The sequence below is a fragment of the Rhipicephalus microplus genome, chromosome 4, assembly GCF_043290135.1.
Source record: "Rhipicephalus microplus isolate Deutch F79 chromosome 4, USDA_Rmic, whole genome shotgun sequence".
Lineage (NCBI taxonomy): Eukaryota > Metazoa > Arthropoda > Arachnida > Ixodida > Ixodidae > Rhipicephalus > Rhipicephalus microplus.
In genome coordinates this window covers 190037136-190059094 of record NC_134703.1, presented here as the reverse complement: position 1 = coordinate 190059094, position 21959 = coordinate 190037136, and the positions used below count along the sequence as shown (strand labels likewise).

At 43.7% G+C, this 21959-nt stretch overlaps 38 non-coding genes across 38 annotated transcripts; all 38 read right to left on the bottom strand.

Moving 5' to 3' along the window:
* Positions 1-9154: 9154 nt before the first annotated feature.
* TRNAF-GAA (transfer RNA phenylalanine (anticodon GAA)) lies at positions 9155-9227 on the bottom strand. The gene has a single exon. It is a non-coding gene; the product is annotated as a tRNA-Phe (tRNA).
* A 250-nt stretch (positions 9228-9477) lies between these two features.
* On the bottom strand, positions 9478-9550 carry TRNAF-GAA (transfer RNA phenylalanine (anticodon GAA)). Its single transcript has one exon. It is a non-coding gene; the product is annotated as a tRNA-Phe (tRNA).
* Positions 9551-9800: 250 nt separating this feature from the next.
* On the bottom strand, positions 9801-9873 carry TRNAF-GAA (transfer RNA phenylalanine (anticodon GAA)). The gene has a single exon. It is a non-coding gene; the product is annotated as a tRNA-Phe (tRNA).
* A 250-nt stretch (positions 9874-10123) lies between these two features.
* On the bottom strand, positions 10124-10196 carry TRNAF-GAA (transfer RNA phenylalanine (anticodon GAA)). The gene has a single exon. It is a non-coding gene; the product is annotated as a tRNA-Phe (tRNA).
* A 250-nt stretch (positions 10197-10446) lies between these two features.
* On the bottom strand, positions 10447-10519 carry TRNAF-GAA (transfer RNA phenylalanine (anticodon GAA)). Its single transcript has one exon. It is a non-coding gene; the product is annotated as a tRNA-Phe (tRNA).
* A 250-nt stretch (positions 10520-10769) lies between these two features.
* On the bottom strand, positions 10770-10842 carry TRNAF-GAA (transfer RNA phenylalanine (anticodon GAA)). The gene has a single exon. It is a non-coding gene; the product is annotated as a tRNA-Phe (tRNA).
* Positions 10843-11092: 250 nt separating this feature from the next.
* TRNAF-GAA (transfer RNA phenylalanine (anticodon GAA)) lies at positions 11093-11165 on the bottom strand. Its single transcript has one exon. It is a non-coding gene; the product is annotated as a tRNA-Phe (tRNA).
* A 248-nt stretch (positions 11166-11413) lies between these two features.
* Positions 11414-11486, bottom strand: TRNAF-GAA (transfer RNA phenylalanine (anticodon GAA)). The gene has a single exon. It is a non-coding gene; the product is annotated as a tRNA-Phe (tRNA).
* A 250-nt stretch (positions 11487-11736) lies between these two features.
* Positions 11737-11809, bottom strand: TRNAF-GAA (transfer RNA phenylalanine (anticodon GAA)). The gene has a single exon. It is a non-coding gene; the product is annotated as a tRNA-Phe (tRNA).
* A 249-nt stretch (positions 11810-12058) lies between these two features.
* TRNAF-GAA (transfer RNA phenylalanine (anticodon GAA)) lies at positions 12059-12131 on the bottom strand. The gene has a single exon. It is a non-coding gene; the product is annotated as a tRNA-Phe (tRNA).
* A 250-nt stretch (positions 12132-12381) lies between these two features.
* On the bottom strand, positions 12382-12454 carry TRNAF-GAA (transfer RNA phenylalanine (anticodon GAA)). Its single transcript has one exon. It is a non-coding gene; the product is annotated as a tRNA-Phe (tRNA).
* Positions 12455-12703: 249 nt separating this feature from the next.
* TRNAF-GAA (transfer RNA phenylalanine (anticodon GAA)) lies at positions 12704-12776 on the bottom strand. Its single transcript has one exon. It is a non-coding gene; the product is annotated as a tRNA-Phe (tRNA).
* A 250-nt stretch (positions 12777-13026) lies between these two features.
* TRNAF-GAA (transfer RNA phenylalanine (anticodon GAA)) lies at positions 13027-13099 on the bottom strand. The gene has a single exon. It is a non-coding gene; the product is annotated as a tRNA-Phe (tRNA).
* A 572-nt stretch (positions 13100-13671) lies between these two features.
* On the bottom strand, positions 13672-13744 carry TRNAF-GAA (transfer RNA phenylalanine (anticodon GAA)). The gene has a single exon. It is a non-coding gene; the product is annotated as a tRNA-Phe (tRNA).
* Positions 13745-13993: 249 nt separating this feature from the next.
* On the bottom strand, positions 13994-14066 carry TRNAF-GAA (transfer RNA phenylalanine (anticodon GAA)). The gene has a single exon. It is a non-coding gene; the product is annotated as a tRNA-Phe (tRNA).
* A 249-nt stretch (positions 14067-14315) lies between these two features.
* TRNAF-GAA (transfer RNA phenylalanine (anticodon GAA)) lies at positions 14316-14388 on the bottom strand. Its single transcript has one exon. It is a non-coding gene; the product is annotated as a tRNA-Phe (tRNA).
* A 250-nt stretch (positions 14389-14638) lies between these two features.
* On the bottom strand, positions 14639-14711 carry TRNAF-GAA (transfer RNA phenylalanine (anticodon GAA)). Its single transcript has one exon. It is a non-coding gene; the product is annotated as a tRNA-Phe (tRNA).
* Positions 14712-14957: 246 nt separating this feature from the next.
* TRNAF-GAA (transfer RNA phenylalanine (anticodon GAA)) lies at positions 14958-15030 on the bottom strand. Its single transcript has one exon. It is a non-coding gene; the product is annotated as a tRNA-Phe (tRNA).
* A 250-nt stretch (positions 15031-15280) lies between these two features.
* TRNAF-GAA (transfer RNA phenylalanine (anticodon GAA)) lies at positions 15281-15353 on the bottom strand. Its single transcript has one exon. It is a non-coding gene; the product is annotated as a tRNA-Phe (tRNA).
* Positions 15354-15603: 250 nt separating this feature from the next.
* TRNAF-GAA (transfer RNA phenylalanine (anticodon GAA)) lies at positions 15604-15676 on the bottom strand. Its single transcript has one exon. It is a non-coding gene; the product is annotated as a tRNA-Phe (tRNA).
* A 250-nt stretch (positions 15677-15926) lies between these two features.
* Positions 15927-15999, bottom strand: TRNAF-GAA (transfer RNA phenylalanine (anticodon GAA)). Its single transcript has one exon. It is a non-coding gene; the product is annotated as a tRNA-Phe (tRNA).
* Positions 16000-16249: 250 nt separating this feature from the next.
* TRNAF-GAA (transfer RNA phenylalanine (anticodon GAA)) lies at positions 16250-16322 on the bottom strand. Its single transcript has one exon. It is a non-coding gene; the product is annotated as a tRNA-Phe (tRNA).
* A 250-nt stretch (positions 16323-16572) lies between these two features.
* TRNAF-GAA (transfer RNA phenylalanine (anticodon GAA)) lies at positions 16573-16645 on the bottom strand. The gene has a single exon. It is a non-coding gene; the product is annotated as a tRNA-Phe (tRNA).
* Positions 16646-16893: 248 nt separating this feature from the next.
* Positions 16894-16966, bottom strand: TRNAF-GAA (transfer RNA phenylalanine (anticodon GAA)). The gene has a single exon. It is a non-coding gene; the product is annotated as a tRNA-Phe (tRNA).
* A 251-nt stretch (positions 16967-17217) lies between these two features.
* Positions 17218-17290, bottom strand: TRNAF-GAA (transfer RNA phenylalanine (anticodon GAA)). The gene has a single exon. It is a non-coding gene; the product is annotated as a tRNA-Phe (tRNA).
* A 250-nt stretch (positions 17291-17540) lies between these two features.
* TRNAF-GAA (transfer RNA phenylalanine (anticodon GAA)) lies at positions 17541-17613 on the bottom strand. Its single transcript has one exon. It is a non-coding gene; the product is annotated as a tRNA-Phe (tRNA).
* Positions 17614-17862: 249 nt separating this feature from the next.
* TRNAF-GAA (transfer RNA phenylalanine (anticodon GAA)) lies at positions 17863-17935 on the bottom strand. The gene has a single exon. It is a non-coding gene; the product is annotated as a tRNA-Phe (tRNA).
* Positions 17936-18185: 250 nt separating this feature from the next.
* Positions 18186-18258, bottom strand: TRNAF-GAA (transfer RNA phenylalanine (anticodon GAA)). Its single transcript has one exon. It is a non-coding gene; the product is annotated as a tRNA-Phe (tRNA).
* Positions 18259-18830: 572 nt separating this feature from the next.
* On the bottom strand, positions 18831-18903 carry TRNAF-GAA (transfer RNA phenylalanine (anticodon GAA)). Its single transcript has one exon. It is a non-coding gene; the product is annotated as a tRNA-Phe (tRNA).
* A 249-nt stretch (positions 18904-19152) lies between these two features.
* On the bottom strand, positions 19153-19225 carry TRNAF-GAA (transfer RNA phenylalanine (anticodon GAA)). The gene has a single exon. It is a non-coding gene; the product is annotated as a tRNA-Phe (tRNA).
* A 249-nt stretch (positions 19226-19474) lies between these two features.
* TRNAF-GAA (transfer RNA phenylalanine (anticodon GAA)) lies at positions 19475-19547 on the bottom strand. Its single transcript has one exon. It is a non-coding gene; the product is annotated as a tRNA-Phe (tRNA).
* A 249-nt stretch (positions 19548-19796) lies between these two features.
* Positions 19797-19869, bottom strand: TRNAF-GAA (transfer RNA phenylalanine (anticodon GAA)). The gene has a single exon. It is a non-coding gene; the product is annotated as a tRNA-Phe (tRNA).
* Positions 19870-20115: 246 nt separating this feature from the next.
* TRNAF-GAA (transfer RNA phenylalanine (anticodon GAA)) lies at positions 20116-20188 on the bottom strand. The gene has a single exon. It is a non-coding gene; the product is annotated as a tRNA-Phe (tRNA).
* A 246-nt stretch (positions 20189-20434) lies between these two features.
* Positions 20435-20507, bottom strand: TRNAF-GAA (transfer RNA phenylalanine (anticodon GAA)). The gene has a single exon. It is a non-coding gene; the product is annotated as a tRNA-Phe (tRNA).
* Positions 20508-20758: 251 nt separating this feature from the next.
* Positions 20759-20831, bottom strand: TRNAF-GAA (transfer RNA phenylalanine (anticodon GAA)). Its single transcript has one exon. It is a non-coding gene; the product is annotated as a tRNA-Phe (tRNA).
* A 246-nt stretch (positions 20832-21077) lies between these two features.
* TRNAF-GAA (transfer RNA phenylalanine (anticodon GAA)) lies at positions 21078-21150 on the bottom strand. The gene has a single exon. It is a non-coding gene; the product is annotated as a tRNA-Phe (tRNA).
* Positions 21151-21397: 247 nt separating this feature from the next.
* Positions 21398-21470, bottom strand: TRNAF-GAA (transfer RNA phenylalanine (anticodon GAA)). The gene has a single exon. It is a non-coding gene; the product is annotated as a tRNA-Phe (tRNA).
* A 247-nt stretch (positions 21471-21717) lies between these two features.
* TRNAF-GAA (transfer RNA phenylalanine (anticodon GAA)) lies at positions 21718-21790 on the bottom strand. The gene has a single exon. It is a non-coding gene; the product is annotated as a tRNA-Phe (tRNA).
* Positions 21791-21959: the final 169 nt, after the last annotated feature.

Genomic DNA, 21959 nt, shown 5'->3' with positions numbered 1-21959 from the left:
GAGTCTGTGTGGCTGCCCATGCGTACATCCGGCCGTCCGTGCGTGCGTCTGTTCGTGCTTCCGCACGTTCATCTGTGCGTCCATCCCTGCTTTCGTCCATGCATCCGCTTCTGCGTCCGTCCATGCAGCCATCCGTTCGTCCGATCATGCATCTGTCCGTGTGTCCGTTCGTCCACCTATTCAACACTCCAAGTACCACCATCTCGCATTTTGTCATCATATATTCCTCATATAGAAGCACCGCCATCCAGCGGACATTCCTAGGAATGAACGAGAGGAAGCACACTTTCTTACGAGAGGAGGCACACGCACACTTTCTTACGGCTTGCGCTTCGTGTCTACTTTTTACTGTAGAGAGGAAGAAGAATATGTGCCGCAGTGGGTCACGCCTTTATCAAGAGGAGCCGAGCTCGAGCTGTGGCCCCGAGCGTTGTGTTTTGCTGCGTCGGTTCCTGCCGCCCGGTTTCCGCATCAATAGACCTGCTGTGCAAGTACTACTTGCACATATTCTTATGAACGGGGTTTATTTGCGCAAGTAGTACTTGCACAGCAGGTCTATTGATGCGGAAACCGGGCGGCAGGAACCGACGCAGGAAAACACAACGCTCGGGGCCACAGCTCGCGCTCGGCTCCTCTTGATAAAGGCGTGACCCACTGCGGCACATATTCTTCTTCCTCTCTACAATACCTTTAACTGCCTCAAGCTCATGGTATATACTAGTTCAATGTCATCATGGCACTGCGGCCCGACGCTCGCTAAACCTTTCTGAAACCTAGGAGGCTACGCCCAGCGAGTATAACGTAGCAACCGTCTCTTGTCTTCTGTGCGTTGTTGAACAATAAAAAATTCGCAGCGTGCGCGTTAACTAAAAGCCGAATTCTCCTGTCTCTCTTTCACCCCTAGCAGCCATTGGCAAGTACATTGAGCACTATCTTTTATTGTTCAACAACGCACAGAAGAAATCTCACCGGCACCACCCTGGAGGTCAACATGTTATACTTTGTACACACTAGGAGTAGTCGAGAGTTCGACGGAATGCCGTCTGGTCAGGTAAAGGCATTGTTGAATAAAACAGGTCACTGACCAATGTCAAACAAAACAATGACGTTTCAGGACCCGTACGGATCTCTTGTTCACAATGGAATGACGGCTGAGCAACAGGTTCTTATGTAACGTTGAGCGCATGACGCAAAGTCCGGGAGTACACGTGGTTTAGTGTGCCAGATGATCTATTCATTGTGTTACTTGTTGTCTGAATAATTAGTGATTCGAGGTTCAGTCTGGTTGTAAAATTCTTCTCCGTGGCCATGATGCGTGCGTTGTCCCAGCTTATCTCGTGGCCCGTCTTCTCGGCATGCTCTGCGAGTGCATTTGTCACTGTGTGGCCCTTGGCGACGTCATTCTTGTGTTGCATCAGACGTCTGCAGTAATTTCCACTCGTGCCGATGTACACTGATTCGCAATCGGCGCATGGTATCTTGTATACCACACCAGGAAAGTGTTGCCGAGGGAGAGGATCCTTCACATTTAGCAACTCAACCTTAAGCTTGCTTGCTGGAACATGCGCGATCTGTACACCACGTTTTCTGAATAGACGGGCTAGGGCTTCGCTTACATTTCGAATATAAGGAATCGATGCACGCTTTTGCGTAGACGATGTGTTATGCATGGCTTGACTAGTTGACTGCAGTTTATGCATGACGGATTTAGTTGTTTTCCTAATAAAAATCTTGGGATACCCATTCCTGATCAGGTCATCTTCAATGATCCGGAGTTCCTCCTGCAGGCTTCCTTCATCGGAACAAGTGCGATTCGCTCGTTGAACTAAAGACCGAATCACTGAGCGTTTGTGGGCTACCGGGTGGACTGACTCATAGTCGAGGTATCTACCGGAGTGTGTTGGCTTTCGGTACACAGCGAAGGCGAGGCCTGTGGGAGTACGTTTTTACAACTGTATCCAAGAAAGGGAGGCAACCGTCTTTTTCTTCTTCCACAGTAAACTTGATGGAAGTCTCGACGCCATTTAGGCAGTCAAGGAAAGCTTGGACGTCTTTCTTCTTTATCACGCAGAAGCAGTCGTCGACGTATCTCAGAAAAACCTTGAGTCTCAGCTGAAATGTTCCCAATGCTCTCTGCTCAATTGCTTCCATTGTGATATTCGCAGTTGTGACCGAAATCGACGCTCCCATTGCGGTACCGAAAACTTGCCTGTAGAATTCACCCTTGTACGAGAAGTAAGTGTTGGATAGGCCAAACCGTAACAAGGTGCACAGCTCGGTGACGTCGAACGGTGTGCGATCGGCCAATGTCGTGTCCTTGTGAAGCATTTGTCTGGAAGTGTCTACAGCAAGGTCGACGGGAACACTTGTGAAGAGGGAGCAGACATCAAATGAAACCAGTATTTCGTCGACATCCACAGTGGTACTCTTCATTTTGCTTATGAAGTCATTGGTGTTCCGGAGGTTAGTTTCAGTCTTGCCTGCAAGGGGAGCCAGGATGCCGTGAAGATACTTTGAGAGGCTGTACAGGGGTGACCTAGTGAAATCTACTATGGGTCTTAAAGACGTTCCGCTTTTGTGAATCTTCGGTAAACCGTATATCGCTGGAGCAGAACCATTGGTGCACAGCAGCTGGAAGTATAACCTTTTTGCTGATGCAGGAAGCGTCTGAAAAATACCAGAGAGCATCTTTTGCAGGCCAGTTTGGACTTTCGAGGTAGGATCCTTGTTAATCTTGGCGTACGTTGTACAGTCCCCCACTATCTCCGTCATCTTCGACTCATACGTCGACCGGTCAAGCACAACCGTCACGTTGCCTTTGTCCGCAGGAAGTACGGCAATCTTCTTGTTTTTGTGCAATGCCTTAATTGCTTTTCCCTCGTCTTCCGAGAGAACTTGCTGGCAGCCAGACTTGCGAATCCTCGATAGTATACCTACTGCTCTCGTACGGACTTCGTCTCGTTCACTTTCTCCATAACACATCGTCTACGCAAAAGCGTGCATCGATTCCTTATATTCGAAATGTAAGCGAAGCCCTAGCCCGTCTATTCAGAAAACGTGGTGTACAGATCGCACATGTTCCAGCAAGCAAGCTTAAGGCTGAGTTGCTAAATGTGAAGGATCCTCTCCCTCGGCAACACTTTCTTGGTGTGGTCTACAAGATACCATGTGCGCCGATTGCGAATCAGTGTACATCGGCACGAGTGGAAATTACTGCAGACGTCTGATGCAACACAAGAATGACGTCACCAAGGGCCACACAGTGACAAATGCACTCGCAGAGCATGCCGAGAAGATGGGCCACGAGATAAGCTGGGACAACGCACGCATCATGGCCACGGAGAAGAATTTTACAACGAGACTGAACCTCGAATCACTAATCATTATATATATATATATATTAATGAGATATAACAGACAGTAATGCCAAGGAGTGTACAGGGGAAGTTATTAAAGCCAATGGAATGTAAATAAGAAGAAAGAAAAGTGGATGAAAAAATTACCAACTGTGAGCAGGAATCGAACCTACGATCTTCGAATTACGCGTTCGATGCTATATATATATATATATATATATATATATATATATATATATATATATATATATATATATATATATATATATCTATATATATATATATATATATATATATATACATGCTATATATATATATATATATAATATACATGCTACATTGCAACATCTGCGGACAAGAATATATCGGCCAAACAGACACGCCATTCCGGCTGCGGTTCAATAATCACCGGTACCACGCCACTTCACTGCCGAAGCTACCTTTATCTAGACATCTGCGCCTGCCAAACCACAGTTTTAAAAATATTAGCGTAACTCTTTTGCAGTCCGGTTTTTCAAACATACGCGAGCGCGAACAGCGTGAGGCATATTTTATTTTCAAATTTCGTACATTAGTAGCCGGTATCAACGAGGACCCCGGAAAACTCAACTGCCTCCGAGAAGTAAGCCAGGAGAAAATTGGTGACAAAGATTGATAGCTGGAGAGCATGCTTTTTTCTGACTGACTCGTACGTGTACACTGTCCTTTTTTTTTTCACATGCACATACAAAGTGTTTACGTTCGCCTACCACTTCATGACCGTTGAAGGGAAACGGACGAAGATTAAAGGTAAATAGCCGACCGACCCATTAACGAGAAACCTTTCCTTTACACACACCGCCCGCCGCCCGCCGAACGACCAATTACGGGGAAACCCCTTTCTTTAGGCACGCCGTCCCGGACCTTCCCGGCACCGCGGCGACAATCTTGGGTGGCCCGACACACGCCAAGAACTGAACAGCACGTGATATGAACCGTAGGTGGATGTAGACGGACAGTTGGCTTCGTTCTCAGTGTGGACAGTGGTTCTTCCTGTTTTTTACTTTCTTTCTTTTCTTTCTTTTTTCGTCTTTTTTCTCTCTTTTTTTTTTCCTTCTTCCAGTTCCCTCTCACTCTCGCAAACGTCTTTCAAGGCGAGAGGGACGCGGCAGCAAGGAAGTTCATGTCAGTATAACTCATCCCCTGATGAAGGGAGGTCCCCTCCCGAAACTGTTGGGAAATAAATATATTTATCCTTGTTGACAACGCTCCCGTTGTGCCATATCCCATACCTTCACGAAGACTAACTGGCCCATTGAATTATTACTCCCAATATATATATATATATATATATATATATATATATATATATATATATATATATATATATATATGAGATCTAACAGAAAATATTGCTAAGGAAAGTAAAGGGAAAATCCTAAAACCGAATTGTAGTCGAACTGTTAAGAAAACAAGTGGGTGAAAAGATGACTACTTGCGTTGGGCAGGAACCGAACCTGCAACCTTCGAATAACGCGTTCGGTACCAACTGATCTACCAAAGTGGCTATCTCCCAGCTACTTAATTGGGTGTGTATGTGAAATGAACATGGGAATGTTTACACACACACACACACACACACTTATATATATATATACATATATATATATATATATATATATATATATATATATATATATATATATATATATATATATGTATATATATATATAAGTGTGTGTGACGCTATGATGAATGGGAGACGTGGCCTGGCTCATACGCCATGTTTATTCTCAAGCACATCTTCCTCATCTACTTCTCCCAACCATCCCTGCCTTCTTACGTCACAGGATTCCCCCTCCCCCCGAAAGCTGGCACCGGTTACAAACTACAACAAATTCACAGTTTGTGACTACAACAAAAGTTCACAGTTTCACATCCCGACGGAGTTTCACAGTCTCACTGAATCTTCAAGGCTGAGGGAGCAGTCCGGTGATTTCTATGACGACTCCGGTGGACGAGCTTGACTGTTGCGTCCTGGATGGCATAACCACACTCTGGAAATCTGAACTGGTGATGACATCGGTCGAGTTTTTGTGAGGAACAGACAAGGTTGGGAGTGCCTGTAGCATTTGAAGTTCGGATGTCGTCGGGGTTGTCTTTTTCGCTGTGAATGGTACCATCTCAGTGCTTCTTGCTTTCATGCTTTTTGACAGACTGTGGCGAAGTGCCTGAGTGATAGCGGTGTGCAAGCAGGGCTTCCGCGTCTTTCTCGGCGTTTTCTGTGATGGTGCAGTCGGTGTAATAGCAAGTGCAGAGAGTGTCTCTGGTGACTTTTTTTTGTGCGAAAGTGTCTGACGTCTTGAATTGGTCTTTGGTTTCGAGATCTTATTTTCTGATTTTCTTCAATTGGTGAGTGCACTTCCGTTGAGGTTTGCGTTCGTCGATGCCCTCGTTGCAGTCTCTCTCGTTGTAGCGTGAGTTTGTGAAGTGGGCTTTGCTTGCTTTGCTGAGGCTGTTCAAGAAATGGCTGTAGTGGCACCCGTTCCGGAATGGGGCATTCATTTCCTCCGGTGTTTGACGCGTCCTGTAGACAGCTGATGAATGGTGAACTGGTGTCTTGCTTGTCGGGCATAGTTGGTAATGCGTCATCATCGCTAGCATGCTCTTCAGAGGCTTCGTTGACGAGGTTCATTACGGGCGCTTCCGAAAGACAACTGTGTACGAGGTTCGATGTATCATGCACTTCTGAATTTGTTCGATTCATGAATTGGTGAGCTCTGCATGTGGGCGCCACAGGTGACATGGCATTACTAGGTTTGAACTGCAGACTTTGGCAAGTCTGCGGTGCCATAGAAATGACGCAAAGCTCTTCAAGGGCTTCTTTTTCGCGGTTCGCTGTGAGTAGTTGATGCGCCTGGTAGCGTGCGACGTTCGATGCGTCTGAGCCTTCTGTTTTGTTTGGATTCTTGACAGTGTGTGCACCGGACGGCGATGCATGAAATTGTATGGAAGAAGAATGGCTTGACACGGTATTTTCCCGATGCGCCAGGTCATCTACCATGAATACGGCGTCCTTACAAGGCAAGTGATGAGCGTTAGGAGCGCTTGAAGAACCACGTGATGAAAACCCAGGTGGTGGACCACGTATGCCAGACGAAGAGTGAACAGCATCAGGTGGTTGGGCAACGTCTCGGGTCATATGCTGAAGCGATGACTTCGCAAATGCCGACTTTCGTGCAGAAGGGAGGCGCGCTCGATGGCTGTGTTTTTCCCAAAATACGCATTGTCGTCTGCCACTGAACTCGTGTGCCACTTCGTGGTTTGTCAGAGGTCGAATCTTGTTGTGCGTTCGAATGGTTGAAGGCTGCCTATAAAACTGACGACTGAGTGCAGTTGTCTGTGGATGGTGGGTTACAAGCAAGTCTTAGTCGTAGTCGTCATCGTCTTTTTTAAACCAAACGATTATTTCTTCTTTTATCTTTTGCCAAGACTCATCGTTGTCGAATATGTGGGTGAGGTAAAATTTAAATGCCTCACCGGTGACGTAGTCGCTGATTTTCGTAACCATTTCCCGTTCCGACCAAGTTGCAGCGGTAGCGTGGAACTCGAACAGGTCGAACCGGTCCTGTACAAGTCCATCGTCCGCTGCTCCGGTGTACTTGGGGATGGGAAGGTCGGTCGATGATTCTGTCATGGTGCTGGTCGCTGTGTGCGGCTAGGAGGTCTTCATCCTGTGGGCTCGTGTGACGCTATGATGAATGTATATATATATATATATATATATATATATATATATATATATATATATATATATATATATATATATATATATATATATATATATATATATATATATATATATATATATATATATATATATATATATATATATATGTATGTATGTATGTATATATATAAATATATATATATATATATATATATATGCGGTAGATACTAACGCACACACTCAGTCACAGCTTTGTTAAAGTCCTGTGAGCTTGAGTCTTTGGAATATCGCAGCTCAAGTTTCTTTTTAGGATTATAAGCGGGCAAAGAAAAATAAGTAAGGATTTATATACTCAGCCCCCTGGAAGGTGATGTGATCATCTTAATAATAGTAGAGCAATTTAACCTTATTTCACACGCACAAATGCTTTCCGCCACTCCTTTTTGCCAGACAGAACAGATATGTGGAATAGTTTACCCAATTTGGTTGTGCGACAAACAACATCAGTGGATTTTGAAAATGCTTTGGACGGTTTTTGTTGTAGTGATGCGTGGTAAATTCTGTTGTCAGCATTTATTCGTTAATTTTTATGTGTGTAGTCACTGTTGTTTTTTTCTTATTTTTTTATTGTTGGTCATTCATCTCGTTATATGTGCTTTTTGAATTTTTTTTTGTGCGAACGTTATGTACTTTGTGTCGCCCTCCCTGTAATGCCCCCAAGCACGGTGTTGACAGAGTCAAACAAAAAGAAAATTAAATATATATATATATATATATATATATATATATATATATATATATATATATATATATATATATATTATATATATATATTTATATATATATATTGTAATGACGAAAACCGAAACTGGAACTCTCTCTGGCACAGACTCGCATGCTAGGAAGGAAGACGAGGAAGACGAAGCAGAATAAGAACAGCCGGCCTGCAGCAAAGGCGTTGTGTCTTATTTCTCGTCGTTACAATATATATAAGGGAAAGAAGTGTATAACTAAGGGCTCGTTTTTTCGTGTTTTGACACATTAATAATGAGCTCAAATTTAACAGACTCCATTATGCGCATGTTTGGCGTCAGGTAGCACGTGAACTAATTACGAGCGGGCAGCTGACCAATAGTCCCTCGTATACAACATAATGACACCAAGTCTGCCAGTAAGAGACCATCGTTAATGAATAAGGGAAGGAAGTGGATACCTAAGGGCTTGTTTTCTCGTGTTTTGACACAATTTTAATGAGATCTAACAGACAGTAATGCCAAGAAATGTATAGTGGAAGTTATTAGAACAAATGGAATGTCAATAAGAAGAAAGAAAAGTGGGTGGAAAAATAACCAACCGTGAGCAGGAATCGAACCTGTATATATATAATTATATATATATATATATATATATATATATATATATATATATATATATATATATCGGTAGGGGGGGGAGAGGGGGGCATATGTTTGCACATCAGTGTCAAACACATGTGCTTTGTGTGGCTAACCGTGTAAGCATCTGTCAACAGGCAACGAAATTATAAGTGCAGCGAAGAATAGCAACGACCGGTTGGTATTTACTGGGAACATTTCATTATATTTCGCACCGTTAAACCGCGCTGCACATCGGTGCGATTCCTCAACGAAACGCCGTGAATGCCGCGCTTCCAAGGACCTTTAGAACTTCAGTCTAACACTCACCCAACTGAGCTATTTCCGCACACGGGAGAAGAGTGAAAGCGGGATTCAACAGTTCTTTCGTTTCTATTGATTGATTTGTGGGGTTTAACGTCCCAAAACCACCATTTGATTATGAGAGACGCCGTAGTGGAGGGCTCCGGAAATTTTGACCACCTGGGGTTCTTTAACGTTCTTGCGTTTCGGTAAAACCGCTTTATATATGCTGTTGCTATATATTATATGTCTTTCACACTGTTACGGTTCTTTCGCAACGCTTACTGCGGCGATGCATTCTGAATCAGCATTTCTTTATCAAGCATGTGTATTCACCTGCGTAATCGTTTCACTCGTTAGAATTATTGCAAAACACTTGCATACCGACAGATTTAACAAAAATGAGCTTTGGACGCCGAAACCCGGGATCGAACCAGGGACCTTTAGATCTTCAGTCTAACGCTCTCCCAACTGAGCTATTTCGGCAGACGGGAGAAGAGTGAAAGCGGGATTCAACAGTTCTTGCGTTTCGGTAAAACCGCTTTATTTTAGCTGTTGCACATTATTACATGTCTTTCACGCTGTTCCGGTTCTTTTGCAACGCCTACTGCCGCGATGCATTCTGAATCAGCATTTTTTTATCAAGCATGTGTGTTCACCTGCGTAATCGTTTCACTCGTTAGAATTATTGCAAAATACTTGCATACCGACAGATTTAACAAAAATCTGCTTTGAACGCCGAAACCCGGGATCGAACCAGGGACCTTTAGATCTTCAGTCTAACACTCTCCCAACTGAGCTATTTCGGCAGACGGGAGAAGAGTGAAAGCGGGATTCAACAGTTCTTGCGTTTCGGTAAAACCGCTCTATTTTAGCTGTTGCACATTATTACAAGTCTTTCACGCTGTTCCGGTTCTTTTGCAACGCCTACTGTCGCGATGCATTCTGAATCAGCAGTTTTTTATCAAGCATGTGTGTTCGCCTGCGTAACCGTTTCACTCGTTAGAATTATTTCAAAATACTTGCATACCGAAAGATTTAACAAAAATGTGCTTTGGACGCCGAAACCTGGGATCGAACCAGGGACCTTTAGATCTTCAGTCTAACGCTCTCCCAACTGAGCTGTTTCGGCAGACGGGAGCAGAGTGAAAGCGGGATTCAACAGTTCTTGCGTTTCGGTAAAACCGCTTTATTTTAGCTGTTGAACATTATTACATGTCTTTCACGCTGTTCCGGTTCTTTTGCAACGCCTACTGTCGTGATGCATTCTGAATCAGCATTTTTTTATCAAGCATGTGTGTTCACCTGCGTAATCGTTTCACTCGTTAGAATTATTGCAAAATACTTGCATACCGACAGAATTAACAAAAATGTGCTTTGGACGCCGAAACCCTGGATCGAACCAGAGACCTTTAGATCTTCAGTCTAACGCTCTCCCAACTGAGCTATTTCGGCAGACGGGAGAAGAGTGAAAGCGGGATTCAACAGTTCTTGCGTTTCGGTAAAACCGCTTTATTTTAGCTGTTGCACATTATTACATGTCTTTCACGCTGTTCCGGTTCTTTTGCAACGCCTACTGCTGCGATGCAATCTGAATCAGCATTTTTTTATCAAGCATGTGTGTTCACCTGCGTAATCGTTTCACTCGTTAGAATTATTGCAAAATACTTGCATACCGACAGATTTACCAAAAATGTGCTTTGGTCGCCGAAACCCGGGATCGAACCAGGGACCTTTAGATCTTCAGTCTAACGCTCTCCCAACTGAGCTGTTTCGGCAGACTAGAGAAGAGTGAAAGCGGGATTCAACAGTTCTTGCGTTTCGATAAAACCGCTTTATTTTAGCTGTTGCACGTTATTACACGTCTTTCACGCTGTTCCGGTTCTTTTGCAACGCCTACTGTCGCGATGCATTCTGAATCAGCATTTTTTTATCAAGCATGTGTGTTCACCTGCGTAATCGTTTCACTCGTTAGAATTATTGCAAAATACTTGCATACCGACAGATTTAACAAAAATGTGTTTTGAACGCCGAAACCCGGGATCGAACCAGGGACCTTTAGATCTTCAGTCTGACGCTCTCCCAACTGGGCTATTTCGGCAGAAGGAAGAAGAGTGAAAGCGGGATTCAACAGTTCTTGCGTTTCGGTAAAACCGCTTTATTTTAGCTGTTGCACATTATTACACGTCTTTCACGCTGTTCCGGTTCTTTTGCAACGGCTACTGTCGCGATGCATTCTGAATCAGCATTTTTTTATCAAGCATGTGTGTTCACCTGCGTAATCGTTTCTCTCGTTAGAATTATTGCAAAATACTTTCATACCGACAGATTTAACAAAATTGTGCTTTGGATGCAGAAACCCGGGATCGAACGAGGGACCTTTAGATCTTCAGTCTAACACTCTCCCAACTGAGTTATTTCGGCAGACGGGAGAAGAGTGAAAGCGGCATTCAACAGTTCTTGCGTTTCGGTAAAACCGCTTTATTTTAGCTGTTGCACATTATTACAAGTCTTTACGCTGTTCCGGTTCTTTCGCAACGCCTACTGCCGCGATACAATCTCAATCAGCATTTTTTATGAAGCATGTGTGTTCACCTGCGTAATCGTTTCACTCGTTAGAACTATTGCAAAACACTTGCATACCGACAGATTTAACAAAAATGTGCTTTGGACGCCGAAACCCGGGATCGAGCCAGGGACCTTTAGATCTTCAGTCTAACGCTGTCTCAACTGAGCTATTTCGGCAGACGGGAGAAGAGTGAAAGCGGGATTCAACAGTTCTTGCGTTTCGGTAAAACCGCTTTATTTTAGCTGCCGCACATTATTACATGTCTTTCACGCTGTTCCTGTTCTTTTGCAACGCCTACTGCCGCGATGCAATCTGAATCAGCATTTTTTTATCAAGCATTTGAGTTCACCTGCGTAATCGTTTCACTCGTTAGAATTATTGCAAAATACTTGCATACCGACAGATTTAACAAAATTGTGCTTTGGACGCCGCAACCCGGGATCGAACCAGGGACCTTTAGATCTTCAGTCTAACACTGTCTCAACTGAGCTATTTCGGCAACGGGAGAAGAGTGAAAGCGGGATTCAACAGTTCTTGCGTTTCGTTAACACCGCTTTATTTTAGCTGTTGCACATTATTACATGTCTTTCACGCTGTTCCGGTTCTTTTGCAACGCCTACTGCCGCGATGCATTCTGAATCAGCATTTTTTTATCAAGCATGTGTGTTCACCTGCGTAACCGTTTCACTCGTTAGAATTATTGCAAAATACTTGCATACCGACAGATTTAACAAAAATGTGCTTTGGACGCGGAAACCCGGGATCGAACCAGGGACCTTTAGATCTTCAGTCTAACGCTCTCCCAACTGAGCTATTTCGGCAGACGGGAGAAGAGTGAATGCGGGATTCAACAGTTCTTGCGTTTCGGTAAAACCGCTTTATTTTAGCTGTTGCACATTATTACATGTCTTTCAAGCTGTTCCGGTTCTTTTGCAACGCCTACTGCCGCGATGCATTCTGAATCAGCATTTTTTTATCAAGCATGTGTGTTCACCTGCGTAACCGTTTCACTCGTTAGAATTATTGCAAAATACTTGCATACTGACAGATTTAACAAAAATGTGCTTTGGACGCGGAAACCCGGGATCGAACCAGGGACCTTTAGATCTTCAGTCTAACGCTCTCCCAACTGAGCTATTTCGGCAGACGGGAGAAGAGTGAATGCGGGATTCAACAGTTCTTGCGTTTCGGTAAAACCGCTTTATTTTAGCTGTTGCACATTATTACATGTCTTTCAAGCTGTTCCGGTTCTTTTGCAACGCCTACTGCCGCGATGCATTCTGAATCAGCATTTTTTTATCAAGCATGTGTGTTCACCTGCGTAATCGTTTCACTCGTTAGAATATTGCAAAACACTTGCATACCGACAGATTTAACAAAAATGTGCTATGGACGCCGAAACCCCGGATCGAACCAGAGACCTTCAGATCTTCAGTCTAACGCTCTCCCAACTGAGCTATTTCGGCAGACGAGAGAAGAGTGAAAGTGGGATTCAACAGTTCTTGCGTTTCGGTAAAACCGCTTTATTTTAGCTGTTGCACATTATTACATGTCTTTCATGCTGTTCCGGTTCTTTTGCAACGCCTACTGCTGCGATGATATCTGAATCAGCATTTTTTTATCAAGCATGTGTATTCACCTGCGTAATCGTTTCACTCGTTAGAATTATTGCAAAACACTTGCATACCGACAGATTTAACAAAAATGAGCTTTGGACGCCGAAACCCGGGATCGAACCAGGGACCTTTAGATCTTCAGGCTAACGCTCTCCCAACTGAGCTATTTCGGCAGATGGGAGAAGAGGGAAAGCGGGATTCAACAGTTCTTGCGTATCGGTAAAACCGCTTTATTTTAGCTGTTGCACATTATTACATGTCTTTCACGCTGTTCCGGTTCTTTTGCAACGCCTACTGCCGCGATGCATTCTGAATCAGCATTTTTTTATCAAGCATGTGTGTTCACCTGCGTAATCCTTTCACTCGTTAGAATATTGCAAAACACTTGCATACCGAGAGATTTAACAAAAATGTGCTTTGGACGCCGAAACGCGGGATCGAACCAGGGACCTTTAGATCTTCAGTCTAACGCTCTCCTAACTGAGCTATTTCCTCAGACGGGAGAAGAGTGAAAGCGGGATTCAACAGTTCTTGCGTTTCGGTAAAACCGCTTTATTTTAGCTGTTGCACATTATTACATGTCTTTCACGCTGTTCCGATTCTTTTGCAACGCCTACTGCGGCGATGCATTCTGAATCAGCATTTTTTTATCAAGCATGTGTGTTCACCTGCGTAATCGTTTCACTCGTTAGAATTATTGCAAAATACTTGCATACCGAGAGATTTAACAAAAATGTGCTTTGGACGCCGCAACCCGGGATCGAACCAGGGACCTTTAGATCTTCAGTCTAACACTGTCTCAACTGAGCTATTTCGGCAACGGGAGAAGAGTGAAAGCGGGATTCAACAGTTCTTGCGTTTCGTTAAAACCGCTTTATTTTAGCTGTTGCACATTATTACATGTCTTTCACGCTGTTCCGGTTCTTTTGCAACGCCTACTGCCGCGATGCATTCTGAATCAGCATTTTTTTATCAAGCATGTGTGTTCACCTGCGTAACCGTTTCACTCGTTAGAATTATTGCAAAATACTTGCATACCGACAGATTTAACAAAAATGTGCTTTGGACGCGGAAACCCGGGATCGAACCAGGGACCTTTAGATCTTCAGTCTAACGCTCTCCCAACTGAGCTATTTCGGCAGACGGGAGAAGAGTGAATGCGGGATTCAACAGTTCTTGCGTTTCGGTAAAACCGCTTTATTTTAGCTGTTGCACATTATTACATGTCTTTCAAGCTGTTCCGGTTCTTTTGCAACGCCTACTGCCGCGATGCATTCTGAATCAGCATTTTTTTATCAAGCATGTGTGTTCACCTGCGTAATCGTTTCACTCGTTAGAATATTGCAAAACACTTGCATACCGACAGATTTAACAAAAATGTGCTTTGGACGCCGAAACGCGGGAACGAACCAGGGACCTTTAGATCTTCAGTCAAACGCTCTCCCAACTGAGCTATTTCGGCAGACGGGAGAAGAGTGAAAGCGGGATTCAACAGTTCTTGCGTTTCGGTAAAACCGCTTTATTTTTGCTGTTGCACATTATTACATGTCTTTCACGCTGTTCCGGTTCTTTTGCAACGCCTACTGCCACGATTCATTCTGAATCAGCAATTTTTTATCGAGCTTGTGTGTTCACCTGCGTAATCGTTTGTCTCGTTAGAATTATTGCAAAATACTTGCATACCGACAGATTTAACAAAAATGTGCTTTGGACGCCGAAACCCGGGATCGAACCAGGGACCTTTAGATCTTCAGTCTAACACTCTCCCAACTGAGTTATTTCGGCAGATGGGAGAAGAGTGAAAGCGGCATTCAACAGTTCTTGCGTTTCGGTAAAACCGCTTTATTTTAGCTGTTGCACATTATTACAAGCCTTTACGCTGTTCCGGTTCTTTCGCAACGCCTACTGCCGCGATACAATCTCAATCATCAGTTTTTATGAAGCATGTGTGTTCACCTGCGTAATCGTTTCACTCGTTAGAATTATTGCAAAATACTTGCATACCAACAGATTTACCAAATATGCTTTGGACGCCAAAACCCGGGATCGAACCAGGGACCTTTAGATCTTCTGTCTAACGCTCTCCCAACTGAGCAATTTCGGCAGAAGGGAGAAGAGTGAAAGCGGGATTCAACAGTTCTTGCGTTTCGGTAAAACCGCTTTATTTTAGCTGTTGCACATTATTACATGTCTTTCACGCTGTTCCGGTTCTTTTGCAACGCCTACTGCCGCGATGCATTCTGAATCAGCATTTTTTTATCAAGCATGTGTGTTCACCTGCGTAATCGTTTCACTCGTTAGAATTATTGCAAAATACTTGCATACCGACAGATTTAACAAAAATCTGCTTTGAACGCCGAAACCCGGGATCGAGCCAGGGACCTTTAGATCTTCAGTCTAACACTCTCCCAACTGAGCTATTTCGGCAGACGGGAGAAGAGTGAAAGCGGGATTCAACAGTTCTTGCGTTTCGGTAAAACCGCTCTATTTTAGCTGTTGCACATTATTACATGTCTTTCACGCTGTTCCGGTTCTTTTGCAACGCCTACTGTCGCGATGCATTCTGAATCAGCAGTTTTTTATCAAGCATGTGTGTTCGCCTGCGTAACCGTTTCACTCGTTAGAATTATTTCAAAATACTTGCATACCGAAAGATTTAACAAAAATGTGCTTTGGACGCCGAAACGCGGGATCGAACCAGGGACCTTTAGATCTTCAGTCTAACGCTCTCCCAACTGAGCTATTTCGGCAGACGGGAGAAGAGTGAAAGCGGGATTCAACAGTTCTTGCGTTTCGGTAAAACCGCTTTATTTTTGCTGTTGCACATTATTACATGTCTTTCACGCTGTTCCGGTTCTTTTGCAACGCCTACTGCCACGATTCATTCTGAATCAGCAATTTTTTATCGAGCTTGTGTGTTCACCTGCGTAATCGTTTGTCTCGTTAGAATTATTGCAAAATACTTGCATACCGACAGATTTAACAAAAATGTGCTTTGGACGCCGAAACCCTGGATCGAACCAGAGACCTTTAGATCTTCAGTCTAACGCTCTCCCAACTGAGCTATTTCGGCAGACGGGAGAAGAGTGAAAGCGGGATTCAACAGTTCTTGCGTTTCGGTAAAACCGCTTTATTTTAGCTGTTGCACATTATTACATGTCTTTCACGCTGTTCCGGTTCTTTTGCAACGCCTACTGTCGCGATGCATTCTGAATCAGCATTTTTTTATCAAGCATGTGTGTTCACCTGCGTAATCGTTTCACTCGTTAGAATTATTGCAAAATACTTGCATACCGACAGATTTAACAAAAATGTGTTTTGAACGCCGAAACCCGGGATCGAACCAGGGACCTTTAGATCTTCAGTCTGACGCTCTCCCAACTGGGCTATTTCGGCAGAAGGAAGAAGAGTGAAAGCGGGATTCAACAGTTCTTGCGTTTCGGTAAAACCGCTTTATTTTAGCTGTTGCACATTATTACACGTCTTTCACGCTGTTCCGGTTCTTTTGCAACGGCTACTGTCGCGATGCATTCTGAATCAGCATTTTTTTATCAAGCATGTGTGTTCACCTGCGTAATCGTTTCTCTCGTTAGAATTATTGCAAAATACTTGCATAACGACAGATTTAACAAAAATGTGCTTTGGATGCAGAAACCCGGGATCGAACGAGGGACCTTTAGATCTTCAGTCTAACACTCTCCCAACTGAGTTATTTCGGCAGACGGGAGAAGAGTGAAAGCGGCATTCAACAGTTCTTGCGTTTCGGTAAAACCGCTTTATTTTAGCTGTTGCACATTATTACAAGTCTTTACGCTGTTCCGGTTCTTTCGCAACGCCTACTGCCGCGATACAATCTCAATCAGCATTTTTTATGAAGCATGTGTGTTCACCTGCGTAATCGTTTCACTCGTTAGAACTATTGCAAAACACTTGCATACCGACAGATTTAACAAAAATGTGCTTTGGACGCCGAAACCCGGGATCGAGCCAGGGACCTTTAGATCTTCAGTCTAACGCTGTCTCAACTGAGCTATTTCGGCAGACGGGAGAAGAGTGAAAGCGGGATTCAACAGTTCTTGCGTTTCGGTAAAACCGCTTTATTTTTGCTGCCGCACATTATTACATGTCTTTCACGCTGTTCCTGTTCTTTTGCAACGCCTACTGCCGCGATGCAATCTGAATCAGCATTTTTTTTATCAAGCATTTGAGTTCACCTGCGTAATCGTTTCACTCGTTAGAATTATTGCAAAATACTTGCATACCGACAGATTTAACAAAATTGTGCTTTGGACGCCGCAACCCGGGATCGAACCAGGGACCTTTAGATCTTCAGTCTAACGCTCTCCCAACTGAGCTATTTCGGCAGACGGGAGAAGAGTGAATGCGGGATTCAACAGTTCTTGCGTTTCGGTAAAACCGCTTTATTTTAGCTGTTGCACATTATTACATGTCTTTCAAGCTGTTCCGGTTCTTTTGCAACGCCTACTGCCGCGATGCATTCTGAATCAGCATTTTTTTATCAAGCATGTGTGTTCACCTGCGTAACCGTTTCACTCGTTAGAATTATTGCAAAATACTAGCATACTGACAGATTTAACAAAAATGTGCTTTGGACGCGGAAACCCGGGATCGAACCAGGGACCTTTAGATCTTCAGTCTAACGCTCTCCCAACTGAGCTATTTCGGCAGACGGGAGAAGAGTGAATGCGGGATTCAACAGTTCTTGCGTTTCGGTAAAACCGCTTTATTTTAGCTGTTGCACATTATTACATGTCTTTCAAGCTGTTCCGGTTCTTTTGCAACGCCTACTGCCGCGATGCATTCTGAATCAGCATTTTTTTATCAAGCATGTGTGTTCACCTGCGTAATCGTTTCACTCGTTAGAATATTGCAAAACACTTGCATACCGACAGATTTAACAAAAATGTGCTATGGACACCGAAACCCCGGATCGAACCAGAGACCTTCAGATCTTCAGTCTAACGCTCTCCCAACTGAGCTATTTCGGCAGACGAGAGAAGAGTGAAAGTGGGATTCAACAGTTCTTGCGTTTCGGTAAAACCGCTTTATTTTAGCTGTTGCACATTATTACATGTCTTTCATGCTGTTCCGGTTCTTTTGCAACGCCTACTGCTGCGATGATATCTGAATCAGCATTTTTTTATCAAGCATGTGTATTCACCTGCGTAATCGTTTCACTCGTTAGAATTATTGCAAAACACTTGCATACCGACAGATTTAACAAAAATGAGCTTTGGACGCCGAAACCCGGGATCGAACCAGGGACCTTTAGATCTTCAGGCTAACGCTCTCCCAACTGAGCTATTTCGGCAGATGGGAGAAGAGGGAAAGCGGGATTCAACAGTTCTTGCGTATCGGTAAAACCGCTTTATTTTAGCTGTTGCACATTATTACATGTCTTTCACGCTGTTCCGGTTCTTTTGCAACGCCTACTGCCGCGATGCATTCTGAATCAGCATTTTTTTATCAAGCATGTGTGTTCACCTGCGTAATCCTTTCACTCGTTAGAATATTGCAAAACACTTGCATACCGAGAGATTTAACAAAAATGTGCTTTGGACGCCGAAACGCGGCATCGAACCAGGGACCTTTAGATCTTCAGTCTAACGCTCTCCTAACTGAGCTATTTCCTCAGACGGGAGAAGAGTGAAAGCGGGATTTAACAGTTCTTGCGTTTCGGTAAAACCGCTTTATTTTAGCTGTTGCACATTATTACATGTCTTTCACGCTGTTCCGATTCTTTTGCAACGCCTACTGCGGCGATGCATTCTGAATCAGCATTTTTTTATCAAGCATGTGTGTTCACCTGCGTAATCGTTTCACTCGTTAGAATTATTGCAAAATACTTGCATACCGAGAGATTTAACAAAAATGTGCTTTGGACGCCGCAACCCGGGATCGAACCAGGGACCTTTAGATCTTCAGTCTAACACTGTCTCAACTGAGCTATTTCGGCAACGGGAGAAGAGTGAAAGCGGGATTCAACAGTTCTTGCGTTTCGTTAAAACCGCTTTATTTTAGCTGTTGCACATTATTACATGTCTTTCACGCTGTTCCGGTTCTTTTGCAACGCCTACTGCCGCGATGCATTCTGAATCAGCATTTTTTTATCAAGCATGTGTGTTCACCTGCGTAACCGTTTCACTCGTTAGAATTATTGCAAAATACTTGCATACCGACAGATTTAACAAAAATGTGCTTTGGACGCGGAAACCCGGGATCGAACCAGGGACCTTTAGATCTTCAGTCTAACGCTCTCCCAACTGAGCTATTTCGGCAGACGGGAGAAGAGTGAATGCGGGATTCAACAGTTCTTGCGTTTCGGTAAAACCGCTTTATTTTAGCTGTTGCACATTATTACATGTCTTTCAAGCTGTTCCGGTTCTTTTGCAACGCCTACTGCCGCGATGCATTCTGAATCAGCATTTTTTTATCAAGCATGTGTGTTCACCTGCGTAATCGTTTCACTCGTTAGAATATTGCAAAACACTTGCATACCGACAGATTTAACAAAAATGTGCTTTGGACGCCGAAACGCGGGATCGAACCAGGGACCTTTAGATCTTCAGTCTAACGCTCTCCCATCTGAGCTATTTCGGCAGACGGGAGAAGAGTGAAAGCGGGATTCAACAGTTCTTGCGTTTCGGTAAAACCGCTTTATTTTTGCTGTTGCACATTATACATGTCTTTCACGCTGTTCCGGTTCTTTTGCAACGCCTACTGCCACGATTCATTCTGAATCAGCAATTTTTTATCGAGCTTGTGTGTTCACCTGCGTAATCGTTTGTCTCGTTAGAATTATTGCAAAATACTTGCATACCGACAGATTTAACAAAAATGTGCTTTGGACGCCGAAACCCGGGATCGAACCAGGGGCCTTTAGATCTTCAGTCTAACACTCTCCCAACTGAGTTATTTCGGCAGATGGGAGAAGAGTGAAAGCGGCATTCAACAGTTCTTGCGTTTCGGTAAAACCGCTTTATTTTAGCTGTTGCACATTATTACAAGCCTTTACGCTGTTCCGGTTCTTTCGCAACGCCTACTGCCGCGATACAATCTCAATCATCAGTTTTTATGAAGCATGTGTGTTCACCTGCGTAATCGTTTCACTCGTTAGAATTATTGCAAAATACTTGCATACCAACAGATTTACCAAATATGCTTTGGACGCCAAAACCCGGGATCGAACCAGGGACCTTTAGATCTTCTGTCTAACGCTCTCCCAACTGAGCAATTTCGGCAGAAGGGAGAAGAGTGAAAGCGGGATTCAACAGTTCTTGCATTTCGGTAAAACCGCTTTATTTTAGCTGTTGCACATTATTACAAGTCTTTACGCTGTTCTGGTTCTTTCAACGCCTACTGCCGCGATACAATCTCAATCATCAGTTTTTATGAAGCATGTGTGTTCACCTGCGTAATCGTTTCACTCGTTAGAATTATTGCAAAACACTTGCATACCGACAGATTTAACAAAAATGTGCTTTGGACGCCGAAACCCGGGATCGAACCAGGGACCTTTAGATCTTCAGTCTAACGCTGTCTCAACTGAGCTATTTCGGCAGACGGGAGAAGAGTGAAAGCGGGATTCAACAGTTCTTGCGTTTCGGTAAAACCGCTTTATTTTAGCTGTTGCACATTATTACATGTCTTTCACGCTGTTCCTGTTCTTTTGCAACGCCTACTGCTGCGATGCAATCTGAATCAGCATTTTTGTTATCAAGCATGTGTGTTCACCTGCGTAATCGTTTCACTCGTTAGAATTATTGCAAAATACTTGCATACCGACAGATTTACCAAAAATGTGCTTTGGATGCCAAAACCCGGGATCGAACCAGGGACCTTTAGATCTTCTGTCTAACGCTCTCCCAACTGGGCTATTTGGGCAGAAGGGAGAAGAGTGAAAGCGGGATTCAACAGTTCTTGCGTTTCGGTAAAACCGCTTTATTTTAGCTGTTGCACATTATTACAAGTCTTTACGCTGTTCCGGTTCTTTCAACGCCTACTGCCGCGATACAATCTCAATCATCAGTTTTTATGAAGCATGTGTGTTCACCTGCGTAATCGTTTCACTCGTTAGAATTATTGCAAAATACTTGCATACCGACAGATTTAACAAAAATGTGCTTTGGACGCCGAAACCCGGGATCGAACCAGGGACCTTTAGATCTTCAGTCTAACGCTCTCCCAACTGGGCTATTTCGGCAGAAGGGAGAAGAGTGAAAGCGGGATTCAACAGTTCTTGCGTTTCGGTAAAACCGCTTTATTTTTGCTGTTGCACATTATTCCATGTCTTTCACGCTGTTCCGGTTCTTTTGCAACGCCTACTGCCGCGATACAATCTCAATCAGCATTTTTTATGAAGCATGTGTGTTCACCTTCGTAATCGTTTCCCTCGTTAGAATTATTGCAAAATACTTGCATACCAACAGATTTACCAAATATGCTTTGGACGCCAAAACCCGGGATCGAACCAGGGACCTTTAGATCTTCTGTCTAACGCTCTCCCAACTGAGCAATTTCGGCAGAAGGGAGAAGAGTGAAAGCGGGATTCAACAGTTCTTGCGTTTCGGTAAAACCGCTTTATTTTTGCTGTTGCACATTATTACATGTCTTTCACGCTGTTCCGGTTCTTTCGCAACGCCTACTGCCGCGATACAATCTCAATCATCAGTTTTTATGAAGCATGTGTGTTCACCTGCGTAATCGTTTCCCTCGTTAGAATTATTGCAAAATACTTGCATACCAACAGATTTACCAAATATGCTTTGGACGCCAAAACCCGGGATCGAACCAGGGACCTTTAGATCTTCTGTCTAACGCTCTCCCAACTGAGCAATTTCGGCAGAAGGGAGAAGAGTGAAAGCGGGATTCAACGGTTCTTGCGTTTCGGTAAAACCGCTTTATTTTAGCTGTTGCACATTATTACAAGTCTTTACGCTGTTCCGGTTCTTTCAACGCCTACTGCCGCGATACAATCTCAATCATCAGTTTTTATGAAGCATGTGTGTTCAC